This window comes from Eretmochelys imbricata, chromosome 2 (genome assembly GCF_965152235.1).
Source record: "Eretmochelys imbricata isolate rEreImb1 chromosome 2, rEreImb1.hap1, whole genome shotgun sequence".
Lineage (NCBI taxonomy): Eukaryota > Metazoa > Chordata > Testudines > Cheloniidae > Eretmochelys > Eretmochelys imbricata.
The window spans coordinates 190,386,310-190,412,672 of NC_135573.1; the positions used below are offsets into that span (position 1 = coordinate 190,386,310).

Genomic DNA, 26,363 nt, shown 5'->3' on the forward strand with positions numbered 1-26,363 from the left:
AGACCTACTCACCGTGGTGTCTTCACTATGGTGAGCTGACTATTGCTGCTCCCCTGTCGGCTCTGCCTGCTCCTCACGGTGGTAGAGTACAGGAGTTGACGGGAGAACATTTGGGGTCGATTTATTGCCTCTAGACTATTCGGCGGGTAGTGTAGACATACCCTTATTTATGTTGTCAGTGGTTTGTACCTTTGGCAGCATGTTTGTTGTTCATAAACTTTAACTTATTTTGTGATTAAAAAACCCAGCATTGTTAGATATGACATATCTTATCTGCCTTTATTAGGCCTGAGCTCTTTAATATGCAATATCTCCTTTCTGGATATCATCTGTCAGTTGTATTAAAAGTGGTTTTAAAATGCCACAGTAAAGCTACCTGGATAAGAGTCTCTGCAATTCTTCCACAAATCAACATTCCTTCTATCATGTTGATACTTTATTCATAACAAAAATGGAAATTCAGATGTGCTGCTTCTGCCCACTAACAATGCTTAAAAATAAATTAAGATCAACAAGATTTTTTTCTGGAAAGAAAGCAGGTTAGCAAAAGGAATAGTTTGCCATGGTCTTTTGAAATACTACAATAGTGATGGCACCTGACACCTAAATATATATTTTAATTTTCTCCAAGAAACATTTAGATCCAGACTGGGTTTATACTTCACAAATGGCAAGAGAGAGCACAAGAAACCTCTTTCCTGCAGCCATGTACAGAGGTTAGGCTCAGTCTCAGACCTCGTACTCTGAGCTCAGTCTTCCCACCACAGGATACAAGTTCACTGAGTTCAGTGGGAATTATACCTATCCTGCAAAGGGACAAGGCCCCTGAGAGTAAGGAATGTTCAAAACTAGCCCGAGCAGCAGTTCCAGCTTCCCATAATGGGCATGGATGAGTGATTCTTAACTTTGTACTTGGAACATAGATGCCACAGTGATTGGTACACTAGAAATTAACAGAGAGAAACAGTAGCCCAAGAACAGTCAAAACTTCATTCTGTAGTAGACACACGTCATCTCAGGGGCTGAAGAAAGTCCAGGATAGCAGCTCAAACCCAAGTAGTGTAATAACCTCAATTATCTGTACCTCATTTATCTATTACTCACTTTTATCCAACCCCAAACATATACTAACTGCATTGAAAATTTTAAAAGTCTGCCTTCTATCCAAACTGACTCAGTGTTTCAAAACTGAGCAGATGCAATCAGTCAGAAGCAAATGCAATATTTAAAAATAGATATTTTGTGAGACTTAAAATATTAGATGCTGCAGTTGGAGTAGTATAAATTATCAAATATACTTACAAAATGCAAAATGAATAAGAGAATAGAATGCCTCAGGTTGTAAACATGAATTTAAGAAGAAATTAATTATAAAAACAAAATTGCTAGGGCACATCAGTATTTTCCTCCTACATTTTTTACTCAACATTTTCTTTATTTTCCTTTCCCATTTTGCTGCTGCCAACACTGCTCTTCATAACTCAGCATCATGGGCCCACTTGAGCAATTCAATTAGGGGAGTAAAACAATATTAGTTCTTATTCCCTATGTTTGCTAACAGACCAAAGATAACATTATCAGGAGTGCCTATATGACTTATGAACTTAAGTCCCATTTCCTAAAGTGATGTTGGAGTCTGAGTCTCATTCAACATCAGTCTATGCACCAAAGTCACTTTTGAAAATGGGACTTATTCTCCTCAATCACTATGGCATTTTTGAAAATTTTCCCCATCATCTGTATAATAAGATCTGAGAACATAGCAAGGGTTTGCCTTCAATATGCACTCAAAGTCATGGCAACTCGGGCTGAATAAATGCCACAGTACATTATGGCAATGCTAGGGTTACCCAATCCTCCAGGATTGGCCTGGAGTCTCCAGGAATTAAAGATTAATCTTTAACTAAAGATTATGTGATGGGATGAAATCTCCAGGAATATGTCCAACCAAAATTGGCAACCCTAGGCACTGCTGAACTCTGAGATTAGCTAAAGAGCAGCTGTGTTATCCCACGTAAATGCAATTGCACCAGGCTTACCCTACCACAAACTGACATTACCTCACTTACACCCAGACACCTGCCACCAAGCAGCCTCCAAATTCCCCAGTAGCCCCAGAACCCTCTAACCCTCCCAGCGCCTCCTACTTGCTACAGGAATTCCCTGGTTCCAACAGCCCCAGCAGCAGGTAGCCATCCAGCTACATACTCCCAACCCCCAAGACACTCTGGAGCACCTAGCCAGATCTGCCAAGTTTTGTGAAGCTCCCTGACCTAACCATACCAGTGCGTGGGGCAGGGTGTGTTGACCATAATCTGAAATTATAGATATATGCAAGTTATTTGCAAAAATGCAAATAATCTCAATAAGTAATTTGCATAACATGTCACACTTGGAGCAGAACAAAAATTTGCAGCTACACAGTGTATGTGTAGGACACTGTCACCCGAGAAAGGTTTGCTGTTTAAATCTCAAAGGCCAACATACCCATTCACACACTAATTAAGCACCTCAAAGTTAGTTAACGATGGTTAACAACCTTAACTCTGAATACCCCTGATTTTGTCTGATATTTCAAATTTTGTTTTAATAGTTTTTTAAATGTATGATTTTATATTACTGCAGTGCGAAAAACAACGTGTTCCAAAAATGAATACTTGAAGCAGGTCTTATTTTAAATGATCATTGCAGGTCATTGGTTTACATACACGTACGTACACACACTGCTGCTGGCATGATCAGAACAGACTTAGAAATGGCTGATTAAAAATTTCTTTCTATAAGTCCTTTCCAAAGCAACTGAATTCACACAAGTTGGAATCCTATAAAATAATCATGTTGCTTTTCAGGTAATATATACTGCACTTTCAGTGAGCTGCTATGCACATTTATTCTGGTCGGTGGCAAAGAACTCTCATTAACTTAAAGGAGAGATGGATCGGGCCCTGTGTGTAAAATTCCGTGCTTTGAAAAACTAGATCATATAAATTATGCACATGAAAGTTAATAAAGTGCAAACCTATAAAAAGAGTTACATGACTAGACTAATATAAGAAACGTCTATGCCAATTATTTTTACCTGATGAATTTACTGAGGTTTCAAGCAGGCAAATAGATATACTATGTACAACACACTATGATTATTTTCTCTGTCAAATCTGTAATGGATATTAGCAAATTTCTCTTTTTATTACCATAGAATTGCATAAGGGGTCTGTTTAGCACCGTAGAGATTTATCAGAGGGGTAGCCATGTTAGTCTGTATCCACAAAAACGATGAGGAGTCTGGTGGCACCTTAAAGACTAACATTTACTTGGGCATAAGCTTTCATGGGTAAAAACCCCCCACTTCAGATGCATGCAGTAAAAATTACAGATACCGGCATAGATATACTGCACATGAAGAGGAGGAAATTACCTTACAAGTGGAGAACCAGTGATAACAAGGCCAATTCAGTCAGGGTGGATGTGGTCCACTCCCAATAATTGATGAGGAGGTGTCAATAGCAAAAGAGGGAAAACTGCTTTTGTAGTGAACCAGCCACTCCCAGTCCCTATTCAAGCCCAAATTAATGGTGTTAAGTTTGCAAATGAATTGTAGCTCTGCAGTTTCTCTTTGAAGTCTGTTTTTGAAGTTTTTTTGTTGAAGGATGGCTACTTTTAAATCTGTTATTGAATGTGAAGGGAGACTGAAGTGTTCTCCTACTGGCTTTTGTATGTTATAATTCTTGACGTTTGATTTGTGTCCATTTATTCTTTTACGTAGAGACTGCCCAGTTTGGCCAATGTACATGGCAGAGGGGCATTGCTGAGACAGGATGGAATATATCACATTAGTAGATGTGCAGGTCAATGAGCCTCTGATGATATGTCTGGTGTGGTTGGGTCCTAGGATGGTGTTGCTAGAGTAGATATGGGGACAGAATAGGCAATGGGGTTTGTTACAGGGATTGGTTCCTGGGTTAGTGTTTCTGTGGTGTGGTGTGTAATTGCTGGTGAGTATTTGCTTCAGGTTGGGGAGCTGTCTGTAAGCGAGGACTGGCCTGCTTCCCAGGGTCTGTGAGAGTGAGGGATTGTTTTCCAGGGTAGGTTGTAGATTGCTGATGACGTGCTGGAGAGGTTTTAGCTGGGGGCTGTATGTGATGGCCAGTGGTGTTCTGTTATTTTCCTTGTAGGCCTGTCCTGTAGTAGGTGACTTCTGGGTACTTGTCTCGGTCTGTCAATCTGTTTCCTCACTTCCCCAGCTGGGTATTGTAGTTTTAAGAATGCTTGATTAAAGATCTTGTAGGTGTTTGTCTCTGTCTGAGGGACTGGAGCAAATGCGGTTGTATCTTTGGGCTTGGCTGTAGACAATGGATCGTGTGATGTGTCCTGGATGGAAGCTGGAGGCATGTAGGTAATAATAGCGGTCAGTAGGTTTCTGGTATAGGGTGGTGTTTATGTGACCATCACTTTTTTGCACTGTAGTGTCCAGGAGGTGGATCTCTTGTGTGGGACTGGTCCAGGCTGAGGTTGACGATGGGATGGAAATTGTTGAAATCCAGGTGGAATTCTTCAAGGGCCTCCTTCCTGTGGGTCCATATGATGAAGATGTCATCAGTGTAGCACAAATAGAGGAGGGGCGCTAGGGGACGAGAGCTGAGGAAGCGTTGTTCTAAGTCAGCCATTAAAATGTTAGCATACTGTGGGGCCATGCGGGCACCCACAGCAGTGCCGCTGACTTGAAGGTATAAATTGTCCCCAAATATGAAATGGTGGTGGGTGAGGACAAAGTTACAAAGCTCAGTCACCTAGCGTGCCATGGCCTCATCAGTGATACTGTTCCTGACAGTTTGTAGTCCATCCTCATGTGGAATATTGGTGTAAAGAGCTTCTACATCCATGGTGGCGAGCATGTTGTTTTCAGGAAGATAACCGATGCATTGTAGTTTCCTCAGGAAGTCGGTGGTGTCTCGAAGATAGGAGTGCTGGTAGCATAGAGTCTGAAGAGAGAGTCCAAATAGCCAGACAATCCTGCTGTAAGAGTGCCAATGCCTGAAATGACGGGGCATTCATGCATCTGAAGAAGTGGTTTTTGACCCACGAAAGCTTATGCCCAAATAAATCTGTTAATCTTTAAGGTGCCACCAGACTCCTCGTTGTTACTGTAGAAATTGTTTACTACACCTATTCTTTTGCCAGTTTAAATAACTGACACAGTGAGGGCCCATTTCTGGCCCCACTTGTGACAACAGGAGCAAGAGCAGGCCCTGACACAAAGAGTACAAGATACTCAACCATCTATTGTGTGAAAAACTGGGAGCTACTGGAACTATGTGTTCCATTGTGGTCGTGTGAATTTTAACAAAAACAAATCCCAGCACCAAGAACACAGACAATCTCTAACCAACAGCCATAGAACAAAATGTATGCTAAGCTCTGCTGCCCAATCACTGTGGGTTCTCCTGCATCCCATCCATCCTCCATCATTTGTCTGGAAGTTGTATACTTAGCCCTTTATTCTGTCTTCCTACCTTTCTGCAAAGTGCTTAGCACATAATGTAGGCACTATATTTAAAAAAACCAAACCCAAACTCACGCATGTGGTATTGTCTACACTTTGAGCGGGGGTGTGATTCCCTGCTGTGATGCCTGTCTGAGAGCATAGTCATGTACTCGAGGTGGCTAGCCCGTCCCGCTGGTCATTCTGACACAGATACATTTTATTTTTAGTGCGCCAGTTCGATGAGAGCTAGTGGCAATTTGTCTCAAGCTGGGAATCAGATCCACAGTGCAAAGTGCAGACATACCCACTTGCAATACAATAGAAGGTGAACCGTACCATTTAGACACAGCCCTATACTGGGATTAAAATGAAGCCATACTAGCCCCTCCACAAAGGCGAGCCACCTCACTGAAACCTCCCTTCAGTGGGAGCTTGTTACTCCTCCCAGCTGCATTAGTACAACTCCGTGAACTGGAACAGGAGGAAAACTGAACCATGGTCTCATCTCCTTTCCACCCTGGGTGGAGCACTGTGTGCTCCATGGAGAGCACTGAGGGAGCAGTCCATGTTCTGTCTCTGAATGCAGGTAGTGCAGGTATGCCTGGTCCTCTGACAGGCTGTGCAGGGGTAAGGGGTGAAGAAAAGCTCATTGGATCTTGCCCCCCACTGCACCTTTGTAAGGGCCAAAACAACCTGGGTGGTCTCCCAATCAGCACAGGACATTTTATAACTGTATGAAACGTACAGCTGGCTTTTCTTGTACTCTGCAAAAAAAAAAAAAAAAAATCACTAGAGCAGAAAGAATAGCCATTGCACTTAGTCCAAAAAAATTTTCTATTTAATTTTCAAAACAAGACTCAGAACGTCTCCAAGAGCCATGGACTTCCCCCGGCATGCCTTACCAGATGAATGTCAATAAGGCGATTGTGCTTTATGGGGGGAAAGTGATATTTAAGATGTTTTCTTTAGTGTTAGATACTAACACTGTTAATTCTGACGACATCTTATCTAACTTAAAGTAAGTCAGGTCAACAGAAAGGCTTTGCCAGAAGACAACAACAAATGGTTTATTCAATAAAGGTCATCCAAATGGTGCTATTCATCATTTAGTTGCATAGTGAACTGGAACCCAGCTTTCACGTCTAATATTTCTAAAACTAAGTACGTTTCTGTTTCCAATACTAGTTTCACTTCAACAAATGTCACAATGTTTTGAAGATGCAGTGGGGAAACGTTCCTTCCGATTTAAAGGCTGTGCAGGTTTTGACAGGTCTGAGCTATGCTCTTTATGGCTTTGTTTACCTCATTTGAGAACAAAATGACAATTCCCTGTGTATAAATAAGTTGAAAAAGTGTCATTGCAGCAGATTTTTTTCTTTTGAAGCCAATGTAACAAGGCTTTTAAAAAAAATAAAATATCAAGTAGAAAATAGACAAAGATTTGCCTGGTTTTGATTTTGTTAGAGACTGCCTAGAGTTTGAGGAGGAAGAGTTAAGTGTCTGTTCAAATTGTAGCCTCTGTCTTCCTCCAGTTTCACTAGTTGAAGTTTTCATTTTATGATAGCAAAGATAACCTTCTGATGTACCAAAGTAATAGCAGGTAGTAAAGACAGTGCTCCCACTAAAGGTCCCTGGACCTTCTCTGTCTACCTTCCTACCAAAGAAGGAAAAATGAGGGGACAGAAAGGCACTTTATTCTTTCTTTCATCCACGCTGAGCCTCAGCCAACAGCTATCTCCCATCCCTTTCCCACTCCCTGTATCAGCTGCTTCATCACGCTGTAGAGTAAAAGTAGCCAGAGAATGGAGTTATTGGTTATGGGAGTGGAGGACAGAGAGTGGCCAAATACTCAGTATTGATCAGTGCCCTGGGGAGTGAAGAGAAGGGGCTGGCCGTTGCAACTCCTGGACCTAGATTCCAGGGGAGAAGAGGTTCTGCTAGCTATGATCCTCATGGAAAATTACTCTTTGACGCAAGCACTGAAGGATGGGGTGAAAACCATGCATCAAGAAAGGAAATAATGAGTTACTAGGATGCCAAGGAGAATGGAATAAGTGTTCAAAACCCGAATATCACTTCCAGTTAGCTCTACCCTTGGTTTTACCTTGTGACTTCTTGGATAACTTGCAGAATGATATCCACGGTGAGCAACGACCTAATCTACAGTCACTGATCTGCAATGGAGCTATGGTACTGATTCTGTTTACTGGTAAGCACCATCAGAAGAGGATTTTTTGGTGAGGGAGTGTGGGAGTCTGAGTGAGGGACAAAGTAGTTCAGGCAAACTATACACTTTTCAAAAGTGTAGCAAGAACTGCTCCTTATGTGTGATCCCTTGGTAAACAAGACAGACAGAACAGGGACTTGAGCTGTGCAAAAACATGTCTGTCTGTAGCTGTAGTTGTTTTCTTTAATAAACACCTCCTTTTTAAGGACTATACTTCTATCTATCTTGGTAAGGCCCAGGCACACTCGGGGTGGCTAGCTCCTCCTGCCACTCATACTGCAGTGGCTATATTCCATTTTTAATGAACTAGCTCAATGAGAGCAGTGCCAGTATGTCTCCTTGAGCTTGGAATCACACCCCCAGTTCCAAGTATAGACAGTGTGACACCCTGGCACCCCAATATTCACCACTGTCATGTAATTAGGATATGTTTTGTACAAAGTATGCCTTGTGAGGTATCATTCTAAAAGTCTTGATCTGTTAGACATTAATATATTGTTGGATTGCATGTGCTATCGTCGTATGTGAAGTTAGGCTATGTCTGTGTTACTGAAATACATTGTGAGGTTGAAAACATGCACAAGCAGCCTTTCAGTTACAACAGTAAAAAGGCCACACAATGTTAATGGCTTATTGAGGAAATGCACACAAGCACGAGGATTACCCCAGGAACTGTGTACAATAGAAACCTCTCAGAGATAGCACTACACAATAGGAACTGTTTAACTCAGGTCACAGCAAAAGAGCTTTCCAGCAAGTGGGAAGAAGATATAAATGAGGGAAAATGATGGGGTCTCATCATGATGTCACTCTCCCTACAACAACACACCTGGAAACACCTGAGAAATAAAGACTGAACAGGGGGAATTGACGGTCTCAGGCTAAAGGGATTTCTAACCTGTGTATGAAAACCTGGGAAAGCCAAGAAAGCTTGTGCCTTAATACTATTATCTACCACCCTGTTTATCACTCAGGTTGACCATTTACTAACTCATAACCTATCTAGTATGTTAAACTCAGTTTGCAGTTTTGTTTATTTACTAGGTAATCTGCTTTAATTTGTTTGCTATCACTTAAAATCTATCCTTTTATAGTTAATAAACTTATTTTATGTTTTAATCCAAACCAGTGTGCGTTTGACTAAAGTGTCTGAGGAAAATCTCAGCTTGGTTACCACAGGTGTGCATGGTCCTCTTCACATTGAGGAAGAGGCAGACCAAGTGTTAAACTCATATACTGGCCAGATTTGACCAGGCCAGGACAGTACTGCCCTGGGGTCCTAGGCTGGGAGGCTGGTGATTAGAGAGCCTGCATGTGACTGCCTGTGTGAATGCTGGTGAAAGTGCAAGCTTGGAAGGCTTTGCAACTTGTCACAGCAGCACAATGTGAGAGGGAGCCTAGGCAGGTGGGTCAGAGGGCTCAGTGGTACCCCAGTTCCAGATGGCAACCCAGGGGAACCCATCACACATACCCACTTGCAATGTTCAGAAGCTGAACTGTGCCATTTAGACACAGCCCTATATTGGGGGTAGAATGGAGCCATACTAGGCCTTGCACAAAGGAAAGTCCCCTCGCTGCAACATCCCTTTAAGGGGATACCCCACCTAGAGTGGCGGAGGTGCTTCCCAGCCCCAGAGCTCAAAGCTCACAAGGTCGTAATTTGGGTTTTTATAGGGAAAAGGTGTTTGAAGATATAAAAGCAGTATTCCCCCAATCGTATATGTGATGCCCATCTAATTATGGATATTACATATTTCCACATACATATAAATATACACTACGCAAAGATTCAACCACTTTAAATGAGACATTTTGCTGAGATCCAATGTAACATTTTGTGTGCCATGACAAAACTTGCAAGTGAACATTTCTGTTGAATGCATCACTTTAGCACTTGCATACTAGTCTTTCGCCTCCCACTCTTTGGTCACAGTTCATTGCTACAAAATTTCTGAAGTGAGACGAGTTGTGGCATGAACCTGGAATGTAATCACAGACCTTTACACCTTCAATCTAAAGATCTCCCAATAGAGTTAATGCAATGGCATGCCTCACATGTTTCAGAGAAAAATTAGCCAGACCTTTTGCCATTATTATTATCCACTGTTCTGATTTCTAAAATGCACAACATGGATTTAATGTTTGTTTAAATTACACTTGCAACTTAATTTAATACATACATGACCCCCACAATCAGTTAGGGTTATCGATAACATTTTCAAAATGGAGTATGTGTAAAAAGAGTGTATTTGGCATCATTGTATTAGGCACTCATGTTACACAGTGGTTACGCTATGTATGTGCCAGCCAATTATAGCTCAAGGAAACATAGAATCTGCTCCAGTTGTTATAGAAAGAACAACATCATTCAATTGCCATCAAGCTTCATCTCATGAGCCATATATGAAACTCAAATACCACATATGGCATATTGCTAAAAAAACTGTTTACGGCTTTTGCTTGAAAGCTATATAAAGCTGTTCATCAAATATACCACTCCGTGACAGTGGTTTAGAAATCAAATTTTGCACTGTTCAACTGTCAGATACAGGTAGTACGTGCAGAATTAATATTCCATACAGCAAGAAACCACACATTGTTTCTAGAGGATTCAAAGAGCATTCACTCCCCGAAAAATATTCGAGAATGCTTTTTCATTCATTTTAGCACTCTTATTCCATGTCTGGGTTAATTGTTTATAATCAGATCCATTTCAGCTGCATGAATAATAGAATATAGTAGGATTAGCCAGTAACCAGCACGTATAGTTATACTGTGAAATTTCTATGAATTAAGGAAAGAGTAAAGTAAATAAATATTAATTTGCAGATAGGTTAAAAAAAAAGGCCTGGCCCTACGAGGAGGGCATTGAGAGTACCCAGTACCCTGCTGGATGGGTATCATGTCAACAAAAAACAATCAAATTAGTTACATGATAACATATATTATGTCTTGTTTGAGGGGGATTTGATCAGAACTGAAAGCTGAGATACTGCCTGTTTCAGTTAGTATGCTCTCTGGCCTTGTTCATGCTAAGAACATTTTAGCAATCTTCCCATTGTTGGTCTATCTTAGGGCAGGGATGGATGCCATGGTGGTAGAAACATCCGAGTCCAGCCTACATTAGTGCATTAACCAGGGAGTTGCACTGGTGCTTCCCGGGTGGTAGAGGAATTGCTAAAAATTCTAAGTGGAGACACTGCCTCTTTGGCACAATGAGCACAGGGTCCAATTCAACACTCAGAGATGTCAATGGAAAGACTCCCACTGACTTTGATGGGCACTAGATTGAGGTCCTAGAGGACAGACCAAGAGCATGAAAGATTTGACTGGAAAACAGTCAGAGAGGGGCAACTGTCTCTTTTTGCATCAAAAGTGCATATGATTAAAAGATCCTTCAAAGACAGCTACAAAGGCAGGTCAGCCTAAAACGCACTCCAGTATTTTATCTCAACTAACAGCAAATAACATATAACCATAATAACCAATTTGGTTTGAGAGATCCCTATTATGCTAAGCAAAGAGATAATGGAAAATATTAGCAGAGACATGAAGACAGCTAGATACTGGGAATGAAAATGAAGTCAATTGGAGTTTTGGGTATTCAGCATCTCTGAAAAGCAAATCATAGGTGTCTCAGGTTGGATACTCAAAAAACTGAGGCATGCAAAATTAGTAAAATTAGTACACATTTTTAAAAATTCACTTTAAATTAAAAAGTCACTTGCCTAATATCATGCAGGTGGTTAATGTCACAGCTGGAAAAATAACCTATAATTTTGACTCATAATAACTTCTTTTAACTCCTGAACCCCATTCCACACTTATATTCAGGCTACACACTATAGCGTAGGTCAATATAGGTTATGTCGCTCAGGGATGTGAATAAGCCGGTGTGGACACCGCTATGTCGGCATGGAGAGCTTCTCCCACCGACATATCTACCACCGCCCGCGGGGCTGGAGTAATTAAGTCAATGGCTGAGCTCTCTCCCATTGGATTAGAGCATCTGCACCAGCAGCGGTACAGCGGCACGGGTGCAGCTGCGCCACTGTAAGCTTTGTAGCGTAGTCATAGCCTTTATGATCCAAGAAAGAGCTATATGACAAAGAAGACCTCACTTGCCCCCTGAGCTGGTGAATACATAGAAGATTCAGATAACTGACTATAACAGGGTGTGACTCACCACTGTGGCGCCTCCTGCTGGCCGTCCTGGGAATTAGCTCTGGTTTGCTGGTGTGCCCCCATCTAGTGGTGTCTTGCTGCTGTCGCTTCTGTTGTCAGGACCCATGTCGCTCTTAGGACTGCAGTGTCCTCTTCTGCAGTGTACTCCGGTTGTGCCCCACTCAGTCTGTTTCTCTGGTCCTCTTCCCCACTCCCCTAGCACCTTCTCTGCCCTTGTCTCAGGGCCTCAGTCTGACACTCCCTCTTCAGGTACCCTGTTGCCCACAGGCCCAACATGCCTGTTGCCTCCCTGTTCTCCTCACAAGGGGGATTCTCCTGGCTCTTTCTCCCTTTCATTCTCCAGATGAGGCCTCTGTTCCTCTCTTCGGTAGGGGCATTCACTCTTAAAGTGTACCTGCTGTCCACAGGTGAAATATTCTCCCAGGCTCCTGGTCCTGGTACCTGAATTCCCCTCTTGCTTCCTCGGATTCTTCTGGACTCCCCCTCGCAGCGATTTAACAGGTACAATTGCTGCTTTGCTAGTCCGGCCATACAGGTCTGCAAGTATTCATGTGCCTCCCATTGTCTCTGCTGGGCTATGAGCACCTGCTGTAGCAGGATCTGAAGTGCCCTTGCTCCTTGTCGGCCCCTTTCCACAGTGGCACCGACTTTGGAGTCCAGTTCATGAAGGCCCCAGAGCCCTCCTCAAAGAAGGCCTCTGATTCCATTTTCTCCACCTTATGTGTCCCTTAGTCTCTCAAACATCTATAACAGGTAATAGTCTCCACAGTCCTCTCTCTCTTCCCCTTGTATCAGGGGTGACCATTTACCCGTGTTCTCCACCACGTGTAACAGGGCACGACTCACCACTGCAGCACCTCCTGCTGGGCGTCCTGGGAATTAGCTCTGGTTTGCCAGTGCGCCCCCATCTAGTGGCGTCTCGCCACTGTCGCTTCTGCCATTGGGACTCGTGTCACTCTCAGGACCACGGGTCCTCTTCTGGACATAGTCCTCTGGCTGTGCCCCACTCATTTCTATCCCCCCCCCTTCCGGGGAGCCAGCAGTCCTCTGTCCAGCCACTTGCCTCAGTGGCAGATTGCAGTCCAGGGTCTAGCCACCTGCATCAGTGACAAACTGCAGCCCATACTCTAACCACTCCCCACAGTGGGAAATGGGGCCAAAGGGGGGAGACCCAGGCCCGCCTGCCCGCTTCTCCGGATCCCAGCCCAGGGACCCTCTAGCCAGCAGCCACGCACTGCATCACCTCCAACCCCTGCTGTCTGTTTCCCTGGGCCTCTATCCCGCAGCTCTAGTACCTTCTCCACCCTTGTATCAGGGCCTCAGTCTGGCAGCGGTCAGCCGGGAGCTCACTCATGCTCCCCTGGCCCCACCCAGCACCGCTCTGGCCATGGTGCTCTCTCTTCTTCCACCTTCAGGGCCGCCAGTCCTCCCTCCTCAAACTCCAGGGAGTGACTCCAGCTGTTCTGTTCAGAAGCCCTTCTTGTATGGCCCAGCCTGGCCCTGACTGGCTGTCTCTACAAGCCCTTTCCTAACTGGCTGCCTCCTGCGCAGTCTCCCCAGGGCTGCTTTAACCCCTCATCTGCCAGTGTGGGGCAGATGCCCCATCACACTGACATAGAAGGAAGTGACTATTCGGCTGAGAAAGCCAGAGGCGATGCACACTTACTGAAGTGGGTGTTTCAGTATTCACTCTATTGCTGGGATTATAACTCATTCTTGGTGTCGAGAATTTGGGAATTTTTAAAACATTTTTATGAATAATATGTGATCAGTTTACTCACTCACTTTGTATTGCTATTCCTTGAATGTGAAGGGTTTAAACTCTACTATGGAGACAAGGGAAATAAAACACAGTTGGACATCATGTAGGCAACAGGTCTGTCTCGACTGGAACCAAATGCATCATCAAAATGTGAATGGAATCAATACATGTGAATGGAAGACCCAACAACTGAACTAGTTAAATGACCAGCAGCCAAGAGCAAGTTATTAACTCTTTGCAGGTAACTGGAATGGAAAACCCCAGCAGCTGGAGAAAGGAACCAAGATGTGGATGCTGGCCTTTAAAGGACACACAGAGAGCAGACACACACACAGAAGGAAGGAAGGAAGGAAACACAAGCAGATTCCAGGAGAACATGGAATATTGGGGAAGTTGCTTCTGCCAATATAGAATCTGTCTTAGGCCCTGTCTACACTACTGATTATACTGGCATAGTTATGTTGGTGTAGCTATGCTAGCATAACACCATATCGATATAGCCTTCAATGGAAGAGGTTTTATAGGAACACCACTTCCCCGAATGAAGTTAGCTTCCATTGACACAGCTGCATCTACACTGGGGATTAGATCGGCATAGCTATGTCAGGTGGGTGTGCTTTATATACCCTGGCCAATGTACCTATGTCAATCTAACTTTTAAGTGTAGCTCAAGCCATAAGCTTTGCTTTTCCATGCTGACCTAAGGACTCTCAGATTCTGAATTCAGTTGACTAATAAATGTTGGCTTGTTTTGAAAAGGCTGCCCTGCATCCCTGCAAATACTTTCTAGTTGCACTGGGGTAAAAGTCTCTAAACAGGAGTCTGAACTCATTTGGACTTGCTGCTGAGAGCACAGAATAAGAAAGAGAGGTGTTGTATCCTGGAGGCCCTGTCTCTGAGCCATGTGGGTCAACCTTGTGAAAGTCTAAGCCCAGGGCCTAGTGAATGTTAAGGTGCTCCCAAAAAGACTGTATAAAGGCTAGGTTATTGAATCCTCTGTAGATCTCTGACAACTGGATTGTCAGTCAAAACACAATTCAGACAGACAATGAGTCATGGCTGTCTGACAGGCTTGGCCAAGATTTTTATAGAGTAGCATTGCTGAGTCACTTGATATACAGACTTAAGAGTGTGTCTTGTTCTGACATCTTACAGCTGTCAAGGTGAGAAGTTAGGTTTCAATTATCAATTCTGAATGCAATTAAGTTATTTAAATCAAAACATTTCTTGTGCACTTGTACTACAGCTTGGTAGTGAGGCTATAATTAAGGTTGAATTTTACAGATAGTGTGGTTAGAAGAAAGGGTTGTTTTGTTTTGTTTTTGATGGTTATCAATTATTTTTACCTACCTTGAATAATGAAATTTTAAAAAGCCTTTAGGGCATTCAGTCCTTCATGTAAAAAACAAAATAAAAAACCCTGACAGTTGTTATGGCCAAATCCTGATCCTCTTGCAGTCAAATGATAAAACTGTCAGTGATTTCAATGGAACCAGGGTTTGGCTCTTACAACTACTAGGTTAGTGACTGCTTTTCAGAATGCTTCTATATATAGCAGATATGGAGCGTACTGTATAAAAATACAATATTGTATTTATGCAACTTTCTCTCTCCCTGCTCAGTACTGTGACTCCAAACACATTGGAGAGCATTGTAGTTATGCTGTCTTAATTCTTTACGTGGCTTGAACATAGGTAGAAACTCATCACTTTTTAATCTCAGACTTTCCTATCTCTGTATAACTAGTAGGTAAACTCCTGCTTATTCTGTCCACGAAGCCACACTCTCCCCATCTTTTCCCTAAGTGTTGCTGACCTCTAGTGGTGAAGGTTTACAAAATTTAAAGGCACAGGAACTTTTAAAAGTGGATGTCATCTCCTCCATCAATTCTATTCCAAGTCATTATCAGGCCTCTCAAGAAATGGATTCTGGGTACATCCATGCTGAGCTCAGTTTCATAGACTGTAATAAGGTTACTGTACCACATAAGAGGTAGTGAGCTGATTAGCTATATACTGTTCCAAAATAATGTTTGTTGTGGTAATTCTACCAATGTGATATGTGCCAGCAATGCCCCTCTGCCATGTACATTGGCCAAACCGGACAGTCTCTACGTAAAAGAATAAATGGACATAAATCAGATGTCAAGAATTATAATATTCAAAAACCAGTCGGAGAACACTTCAATCTCTTTGGTCACTCAATTACAGACCTAAAAGTGGCAATTCTTCAACAAAAAAAACTTCAAAAACAGACTCCAACGAGAGACTGACGAATTGGAATTAATTTGCAAACTGGACACCATTAAATTAGGCTTGAATAAAGACTGGGAGTGGATGTGTCATTACACAAAGTAAAACTATTTCCCCATGTTTATTTCCCCCCCCTCCCCCCCCACTGATCCTCACACATTCTTGTCAACTGCTGGAAATGGCCCATCTTGATTATCACCACAAAAGGTTTTTTTTTGTTTTGTTTTTTTCCTCTCCCGCTGGTAATAGCTCACCTTACCTGATCACTCTCCTTACAGTGTGTATGGTAACACCCACTGTTTCATGTTCTCTGTGTATATAAAATCCCCCTACTGTATTTTCTACTGCATGCATCCGATGAAGTAAGATGTAGCTCACAAAAGCTTATGCTCAAATAAATTTGTTAGTCTCTAAGGTGCCACAAGTACTCCTTTTCTTTTTACCTATGTAGTGTATTATTTTAGTAATAAATAAATAAGATAAATTGCAATATATTGCCATAAAGCATGCTCATCAAAAGAAATCAGAATGGTATGGAAAAGAGGAATAAGACCTCAGATGCGATATTCAGGACATTTCTTCAATCTTTACTTTATTCCTCAGATAAGTCTTCTCTATACCTATGGTCATATTTTAGGGTTGCATAACTTTCTATAAAACTATGAAAGGCTTCTTAATCATCTGAAATGATGATGCAGTGAAAAGGGGCAGCCATTGTAATGGAATGGTAAACTGTATTATACTATTCAGCCACTAAGTGGAGATGTGTGTGTCACATACCTTATTTAGGCTAACCTCAGCCATTCCTGTAGAACATAAAAGTATCTTAGGGTATGGTCTACACTAGCCGCTGGATCGTCGGGCAGCGATTGATCCAGCAGGGATCGATTTCTTGCGTCTAGTCTAGACGCAATAAATCAATCCCCAAGCGCTCTCCTGTCAACTCCTGTACTCCAGTGCTGTGAGAGGTGCAGGCAGAGTCAACAGGTGAGTGACAGCAGTCGACTCACTGCGGTGGAGACACCACGGTAAGTCGATCTAAGTACGTTGACTTCAGCTATGTTTTCACATTTTATTTGTGGAAAATGAAGGTAACTGTATAATTCTGATTATAAACTAAGTGGCCTTGCCTCTCACACACATTTTTGTGCTGTTTTATTGCCCTGAGATTCACGACAGCTAAGAATTAGCAGATGTTCATTTTACAAAAGAACACACATCCAGCATCTAGCCACATACATATTCCAGTATAATTTAGTATAAAGAGGTACAGAAAATAGCAAAGAAATTTGCAGCTGGAGTGAGTATTTCAGAACATAAGCTCCTACAGTCTGGCTGCATGTTATAAATAAGAGTTTTGCTATGAGTGGATGGATCCCCTTAGATGGATCCCCTCCCCCAGTATAGTAACTTAGATGATCCCCTCCCCCAGTATAGACCAGGGCTTCATGTGAACACATTTGGTATATCTCTCTGAAAAGGAAGCTCTGTAGTCAGTCCATATCTGGTACAGAAACCTGATCTGCTAGTTCCAGCCCTGTAATCTACCATGTACAAAGTACACGTCTAGGGTTGCCAACTTCGTAATATTTAAAAACTGGACACTCCAGCAGGAGTGCTGGAACATCCCCTGCCCTGCCTCTTCCCCTGAGGCCCCACCCCTGCCCCGCCTCTTCCCCTAGAGGCCCCATCCCACCCTGCTTCTTCCCCGAGGCCCCGCCCCTGCCCCAGCTCTTCCCCCAAGGACCCCCTTTCTCTCCTTTTCCCTTCTCCCCCCCCGTCGCTTGCTGCTTTTCCCCTCTCCCCCACACTCCTTCGGGTCGGGAGGGACTTGCCTGCGGAGCTGGGGCTGGGAGCTGCAGCCACCCAAAGCACCCAGCTGAGTAGGGGCTGGCATGGGTGATGATCCGGTGCCTCCTCACCTCCCCCACCCACAGTAACCGGACTTTGGGTGTCTGGTCAGTAGATCTGACCCTACACTGTCAGGCAGGGCTGCTGGAACGGGGTAGTGGGGTCAGGGCCCATGGCCCCATCACTTTTTACCAGCAAGCGATGGAGGACAGAGGGTGGAGAGGAGTGAGAGGGGTCAGGGCCTTGGGGGAAATGGTGATGTGGGAGCGGGGCCTCTGGGGTAGGGTTGTCAACTTTGGTTGGAGTATTCCTGGAGGTTTCCTCAGATGACCTAATCTTTAATTAAAGATTAATCTTTAATTCCTGGAGACTCCAGGACAATCCTAGAGGGCTGGCAACCCTACTCGGGGGAAGAGGCAGTACGAGGGCAGGTGTTTGGGGGGAAGAGGCAGTGTGAGGGCAGGGGTTTGGGGGGAAGGGGCGGTGCAGGGATGGGGCTTTGGGGAGAAGGAGCAGCACGGGCAGGCAGTCTCAGTGGGAAGGGGAGGCGTAAGGGCAGGAGGGCTCTGGAGGAAGGGGTGGCTCATGGGGTGGGGCCACAGTTCATGCACCAGTGACCTCCCCCCCCCACACTTTTAGGGAGCTTCTGCTGCTCCTGCTGTCAGGTCCCCTTTTCAACCCGACTTTCTGGTCGAAAACCAGACACCTGGCCACCCTACACATGACAGCCATTTTGTATTCAGTAATGCACACATAGCCTGGGCTATCAGAACAAATTTGATTGACCAGGACATCTACTCTCTTAAAAATGCCCTGGAGAACTTTAACTCTCAGACACCAGAAACCAACAGAAAGGAGCTTAATTTTTAATGTCTTCATGCCAAAGTTTTACTCAGAAATTTAAACCCATAAACTTCTGGCCTAATGGTGAATGCTGGCTAATCGCAGAGCTATTTTTGTCCCCTGTACCGGGCCTTGTATGGTATATCAGCCATTTGACTCATATCCAGTGGACGAGAAGCTGGATATGAGTCAACAGTGTCCCTGGTTGCCAAGAAGGCTAACGGCATTTGGGGCTGTATAAGTAGGAGCATTACCAGCAGATCGACCGACGTGATCATTCCCCTCTATTCGGCATTGGTGAGGCCTCATCTGGAGTACTATGTCCAGTTTTAGGCCCCACACTACAAGAAGGATGTAGAAAAATTGGAAGGAGTCCAGCGGAGGGCAACAAAAATGATTAGCGGGCTGGAGCACATGGTTTATGAGGAGAGGCTGAGAGAACTGGGATTATTTAGTCTGCAGAAGAGAAGAATGAAGGGGGATTTGATAGCTGCTTTCAACTACCTGAAAGAGGGTGGATCTAGGCTGTTCTCAGTGGTAGCAGATGACAGAACAAGGAGTAATGGTCTCAAGTTGCTGTGGGGAAGGTTTAGGTTGGATATTAGGAAAATCTTTTTCACTAGGATGGTGGTGAAGCACTGGAATGGATTACGTAGGGAGGTGGTGGAATCTCCTTCCTTTGAGATTTTTAAGGTCAGGCTTGACAAAGCCCTGGCTGGGATGATTTAGTTGGGGATTGGTCCTGCTTTGAGCAGGGGGTTGGACTAGATGACCTCCTGAGGTCCCTTCCAACCCTGATATTCTCTGATTCTATGAAGGACCTTACTCAAAGAACCACTGAAGTCAACTGATACACTCCAATCAATTTCAACGGGCTATGAATCAGGCATTATTTTACATAAAGACATAGAGTTTAAAGCCAGAAGGAACTACCAGATCATCTAGTCTGACCTCCTGTATATCACATGCTAGCAACACTGCCCAGTACCCGCACAATCAATCCAACAAAACTGAGATGCTGATTAATTGAGAGCTCAGCTCTTTTTGTACTATATACCAGATTCTGCATTCTACCTTTTCAGGAGACTATGAAAAGGGTTAAAATAATTTAACCAAGCTAAAACTTGCTCCACCATTCGGCCCCTCCAGGCTTCTACTCATAACATGGGCCAGAATACTGGGGATGAAAATCAGGCTAACTTTTAGACTAAAAGCTTCACAGCCAGTAACAAGAGTGATGTATAATCCAGAATAAAAGCAACATTTTTAGAATTACCACATTGCACTACTTTCACTACACATCCCCCTTAGAACTCTCTTAATCATGATGTGACAAAAAGCTGTGCTTCGACATGTATTTTGGAATAATCCATGAAATCATAAAAAACTGATCAGTTTTGGTACAGTACAGCCACAAACAACTTACTATTGATTTATGAAGGGATTTTCTAATGCTTTGCCTTTGTCAGTAGTATTTAATTATTCTAAACTCTGAATGTATAAGGAAGAAGATAGCTTTGAGCTGCACGGTTGTTTTCTATTTAGAGCATCCTGTTTTCAATAATTTATTCCAATCATAGCAAAACTCTTATTTATAACATGCAGTCAGACTGTGGGAGCCTATGTTCTGAAACACTCACTCCAGCTGCAAATTTCTTTGCTATTTTCTGTACCTCTTTATACTAAATTATACTGGAATATTTATGTGGCTAGATGCTGGATGTGCTAATTCTTAGCTGTCATGAATCTCAGGGTAATAAAACAGCACAAAAATGTGTGTGAGAGGCAAGGCCATTTAGTTTATAATCAGAATTATACAGTTACCTTCTTTTTCCACAAATAAAAAGGCATTGCACAGAACAAATCTGTAGAAAACTTCATACAGTACAGCAGTTCTTGATGCTCCAGTTATCTCTAGGGGACAGATCCATGCCTACAAACTCATGATCAACAATATATCCTAAAATGGAATAAAGGCAAGAGTGTGAAAACTTAAACATCAAATTAAGCATATGAACACACATTTTTAAATGTTACGGTATACACTGAAGACAAAAGTAACACCATGATGGATTTCAAATAGATTTTTTAAAACTTTAGATTTATTATTTATTTATTATTTCAATGCAGTTTTGTTTTCTAAGAAATAAGGCCAGTTGTACAGAAAATTGACAAGCTGGATATATATTCACCCTAGTGAAGTTCAGATGGAGTTGTACTAAAGATTAATTTGGCCCCATTGTGTCTCCACTGTGAATGAATGTGTTCTGGAAAATCTGTGATAGGCTTTCAGTGTAAAGTTCTCTGACAACACTGAAGTAATATGATGACATGCTTAAAGCCTGTAGAGTCTCTGACAAATAATATTCTTTTAGGGTGAAATTCACCTTTTGTGGAGAACCCCATAGAAGCAGGGTGGTAGCTAAAACAAAGGGGTCCTGGTCCATGACTAGGATTCCTAGGTGCTATGGTAATACAAATAATTAATAATAATCTGCATAGGAAGGAAATATGGGCAAAGTGGCTGCTCAGGGGAAAGGACGCATCGCCTGTGTTCCAGAGATGTGGACTCTTTATTGATTCAGAATGGAGTCGATATAAGGGTAGAGATGTTGGTATATCTGGTGGGGGGACCACTGGATTTGCAATTACATGGATCCAATGAGTAAGGACCCTCACATGGAGGTGACAAGGGGCAGGAGTTGCTCTTCCAGCCCAAAGCATGGAGTAGCAGCCATGGAGGGGCTTTACAAAGATGGGTCCTGATTCTACAAACACAATTAGCTATGTATGTGAGTTGTCCCAATGAACTCAATAAACTGGACTCATAGTTGGATTGCCATGACATAACCTAGCTCAAAGATTCTACCCCATACTGGTTTGTGAATGACATTATCATAATATGCCTAATTGTTTTATTCCCAACAGGACTGCTAGTCAAGTTGCTCCTGTTGAGGCTTAAGAAAAAGAAAAATGAAATGTAATATGACACCATTTTTGGAGAACTTGATCTGATATTTGGTCAAAGGCTGAACTATCATTTACCAGGGTCACTTAATAATCTTTGAAAATTAAGACAGCCAGTCTTCACATTCCTTGAGGCTCTGTTTCCAGCAGCTATGCAATGACCCTTCTGAATTATACTATATTTAACCAGTCTTCACTATTAAAGATTTATAAATTAAATTTTGGAGAAGTCTATTCTAAAATCTTTAAACATCAGAAAAACCAACCCATGAAACAACAGGGAAGCAGTGTAATTTTCTTATTCAGAAACTCTCTCGTCCCCATATTAAATTCCTGTAACACATATGGGGGTGGAGGTGGGAGGAACCAATCAGAGAAGCAATATCAACAATTCCTCCAATTTAATTGTTACTATCAGTGGGTTATTAGCAATGGATCAAGGGTCCATTATAATGCAGAACGTGTCTTTTTTATTCTAGGACAAAGGTAATGAGATTACATGTGAGGAAAGTCACAATTCTGGCTTGCAAAGAACCCAGAACACAGAAAAGAATTTGGTGCAACCAAAAGCATGACCAAATCTTGGAGTTTGTTCTCAGAACTCAGACACCAGTGCTGCTCTGAAATAGAAGAGCTTCTGTATATTAACATGCAAATGAGGAAACTCAGAGCCCTGCTTCATTTCAGAATTCTTGATCTATATGCTCATAGACTCATAGACTTTAAGGTCAGAAGGGACCATTATGATCATCTAGTCTGACCTCCTGCACAACGCAGGCCACAGAATCTCACCCACCCACTCCTGCAATAAACCTCTCACCTATGTCTGAGCTATTGAAGTCCTCAAATCATGGTTTAAAGACTTAAAGGTGCAGAGAATCCTCCAGCAAGTGACCCGTGCCCCACGCTGCAGAGGAAGGTGAAAAACCCGCAGGGCCTCTTCCAATCTGCCCTGAAGGAAAATTCCTTCCCGACCCCAAATATGGCGATCAGCTGAACCCTGAGCATGTGGGCAAGACTCACCAGCCAGATACCCAGGAAAGAATTCTCTGTAGTAACTCAGGTCCCATCCAATCTAACATCCCATCACAGGCCATTGGGCCTATTTACCACAAATAGTCAAAGATCAGTTAATTCCCAAAATCATGCTACCCATCATACCATCTCCTCCATAAATTTATCAAGCTTAATCTTGAAGCCAGATAGGTCTTTTGCCCCCACTGCCTCCCTTGGAAGGCTGTTCCAGAACTTCACTCCTCCGATGGTTAGAAACTTTTGTCTAATTTCAAGTCTAAACTTCCCGATGGCCAGTTTATATCCATTTGTTCTTGTGTCCACATTGGTACTGAGCTTAAATAATTCCTCTCTCTCCATGGTATTTATCCCTCTGATATATTTATAGAAAGCATGCTGCTCTGGCTAGGCATGCATAACTTCCATTGATGTCAATGTGAGGAACCATGTAGCACTTCCACACACTCCATATTCAGTATGCCACAAATGGTTTTTTAGCTGAAATAAGTTTTACATAGGACAATCAACCACAGCCCATCATTCAGCCAAGGAACGAGTTGCTTTTTCATACAGACATGCAACATCTTTCCATGTTAGCATAGTATCTTGCTACATGCCACTACCCCATAATTCACAAGCCAGAGTTATTAAAGAAAATAAAATCATTTCCTTTTTGATTTGTGTACAATACACTAATTTTCCTCTCTGACAGAAACAATTGTGTAGGCATTCGGAAAGAGATCATATCAGATTTCTCTAAAATACTTTTTCTTTTACTACATTATAAGTTAGTTAATTGCTCACACAGCAAATGTATAAGCCAGACAAGATCTTCTTTGATGTGGTTGGTCATTTTTTTTTTTGTTTTTCTTTCATACTGTTACAGTATGATGGATTCTGAGGTTTGGGAATAAACCAACATGCTTGTGAGTCTCACTGGTTTCTTTGTGTAAATATCCCAGGATGTGTGGGGAGCCAGACAAAAGTCTTGAAGATAAAGACAGATGTAAATAGTGCATTATAATGTGTTTAGTTGATGGAATTCAAACCCCAGAAGATAAAGAGGACATATGTTACTGGGGAGGAAGGTTAACAAATATTTAGAGCCAGAAGACAGATAATTTAAGTCTTAAATTTTAAGGGGAGCAGGGATTTTCCTGGCTTCTCCACAACCAAGATATCCGCGAGGAGTAGATCTGAAAGCTGTAAAGAGACATGAAGGCAGGAGAAAGATATGCCTTTTAACTCCAACAAAGCACATTGAAGTAGGAGTGCCCTATGTAGACGTTGTCCATTATGTCATAATGTCATGGCCTGTTCCTATTAGGCATTGATCACCCCTTGTGAAATGCTCGGCACCATCAAATCCCAATGACTTTGATAGGCGCTAAGTGGGCTGGTAAGATCACAGGAGCGGATTCTGTTACAGAACTACGGGATGACAGCTACATTGCATAATGCCCCAATCCTGTAAGCACTCATGGACATGAACAGTCCCATTGAATTAGTACTACTCATGTGCATAAGTGCTTGCAGGATTGGGACCTAGCATTGTAAAAGCCTAAATAACTCTGGTGCTCTAAATTGTCTGTGAATTTCAGGACAGGTGGCAGTCCTCTGAGGGAATCATATTCTGGAAGGACAATCGTAAATATTTTTGCTAGAACATAGAAACTGATTAACCATCCTTAACAAATGGGCACTTCCATTTGTGCTCTTTGGAAAATGATAACAAATTAGCACAGTAACTGATTCAATGGATGGTAAGGGCTGAGATCCCCTGAAAATGGGAAGATTTTTCAGTGCACACAAAAATTACCATTAATTTTTGTTATTATTTGTATGACTGTAGTGTGACACTCTGTACTTCATGGGAACAGCGTACACCCCCATGTTCATCCTTATAATATGATTGTGTGATATCTAATGCAAAGTTTGTCATGTCAGGTGTCTTCGGAAGGCTCATGATGTACTTGGCATTGTTATGGTAATGTTATAGTAATGTTATAGATTGTAATATCATGTATATAGTTATGAGGCTGAAAATGTGCCCTTATGGCTTAAATCAAGGCCAAGCAAGTTCACACCTCATCAGGGCATGGATGGGACAAAGCCAGCCCAGCCTCACAGGAACAAAGGACACTGGCCTGGGCAAAAACAAAGAATCTGTTGGACTCTCAAGTGAGTCATCCCCCCTTCTTTGGTCAGTTTGGGACTGTGATGAGGTAATGCTCACCTGACGCTGAAGGGAGGAGGGCAAAGCCAAGAGGGAAGAAAGAACATGATAAAAGGGAGAGACGTTTGCCATGCTCTTCCTCTGTCTTCCACCTACATCTACAGACACCACACCAAGCAACTGAAGTGCTGATCAAAGGGGAGAGCCTGGCTGAAGGGCAACCAGCCTGTGGTGAGAAGCATCTAAGTTTGTAAGGGCACTGAAAGTGTTAAGATCAGCTTAGAATGCGTTTTGCTTTTATTTCATTTGACCAAATCCGACTTTTTATGCTTTGACTTATAATCACTTAAAATCTATCTTTCATAGTTAATACATTTGTTTGTTTATTCTACCTGAAGCAGTGTGTTTGGGTTGAAGCATGTCAGAGACTCCCCTTGGGATAACAAGCCTGGTACATATCAACTTATTTGTTAAATTGATGAACTCATATAAGCTTGCAGCATCCAGTGGGCATAACTGGGCACTGCAAGACTGAGGTTCCTAGGGTTGTGTCTGGGCCCGGAGATATTGGCTAGTGTCATTTGGTTGCACAATCCAAGGAGCAGCTTACATGCCAGAGGCTGTGCATGAACAGCCCAGGAGTAGGAGGGTTCTCACAGCAAAGCAGGGTAAGGCTGGCTCCCGGAGTCAAGGACTGGAGTGACCTAGCAGATCACTGGTCTGGATAATACCAGGGGAACATCACATGTAGTGCCTAGCAGCCTGAGCCAGGGACAAGGAGTCCATTGTGCTAGGCGCTGTAGGAACCCACAACAAAAAAAAAAAAAAAGCCAGTGCCCCAAAGAGCTTATAAAGCCTAAAGTACAATGCTGTTTCCCCCAGCTGCATTACTGTACTAATTACTTCTGGTGGAAACAGATTGTTCTATTTACCACGTCGCCCTATTTGGGTTTGGCTCCTTTCCCCTCCTTGTTCTTTTTCTTCCAAATTGTTTCTGAAACCTCTCCAACTAAAATATGCTAAAAGTGGCTAAAAGAATTTAAAAAATATGCTATAAGTGGCTGCTTTGCCTCCCGACTCCTGCCTCCTCAACTCTTCTAGGGAAATAGGCTTCCCCCCCCTCCTCTTTTCGCTCCTCCCCACCCCCACCCCATACTTTAGCGCCCACAGTTATTTATCTCGAGACGTGTCCCTCTGCTCTGGGGAACAAACCAACCCCTTGCTTCTGTACCTGCTCGCTGCCTCTGCCCCTCTCCCTTCCCCCGCGCCACGAGCGAGGCGTCCCCCCTCCAGCCCCCATCTCCCCACGGGCCCCTCTTCTCCCCGACCTGCCCCCCTCCCTCCTTCTTCCACCAGCCCCTGTCAGCACCCTCCCGTCTCTTCCCCCTCGGGCCGCCAGCCCCGCCTCCCCTCACCCCTCGGGCCGGTACCTGGCGCTCCCAGCCGGCGGCCCAGCAGCGCCGCGCAGAGCGGGGTCTGGCCGCAGGAGGCGCCCTGCAGCCCGCCGGGCGCAGAGACTCCCGAGTCCCGGCCCCCACCCTGCCCTGTCCGGGGCGGGCTGGAGGCGGCCCACGTGGCTCCCTCCTTCCTTCCTCCTCTGA

At 43.3% G+C, this 26,363-nt stretch overlaps 1 protein-coding gene across 3 annotated transcripts in view; it reads right to left on the bottom strand.

Annotated features, from left to right (window-relative positions):
* TMEM108 (transmembrane protein 108) overlaps positions 1-26,313 on the bottom strand; it is a 393,284-nt gene extending 366,971 nt beyond the window's left edge. For all 3 annotated transcript variants that reach the window (XM_077811158.1, XM_077811157.1, XM_077811156.1), the window contains exon 1: positions 26,193-26,313. The gene's annotated coding sequence lies outside the window, so the exon portion shown is untranslated. The remainder of the gene's footprint in view (positions 1-26,192) is intronic.
* Between the last annotated feature and the right edge of the window lie 50 nt (positions 26,314-26,363).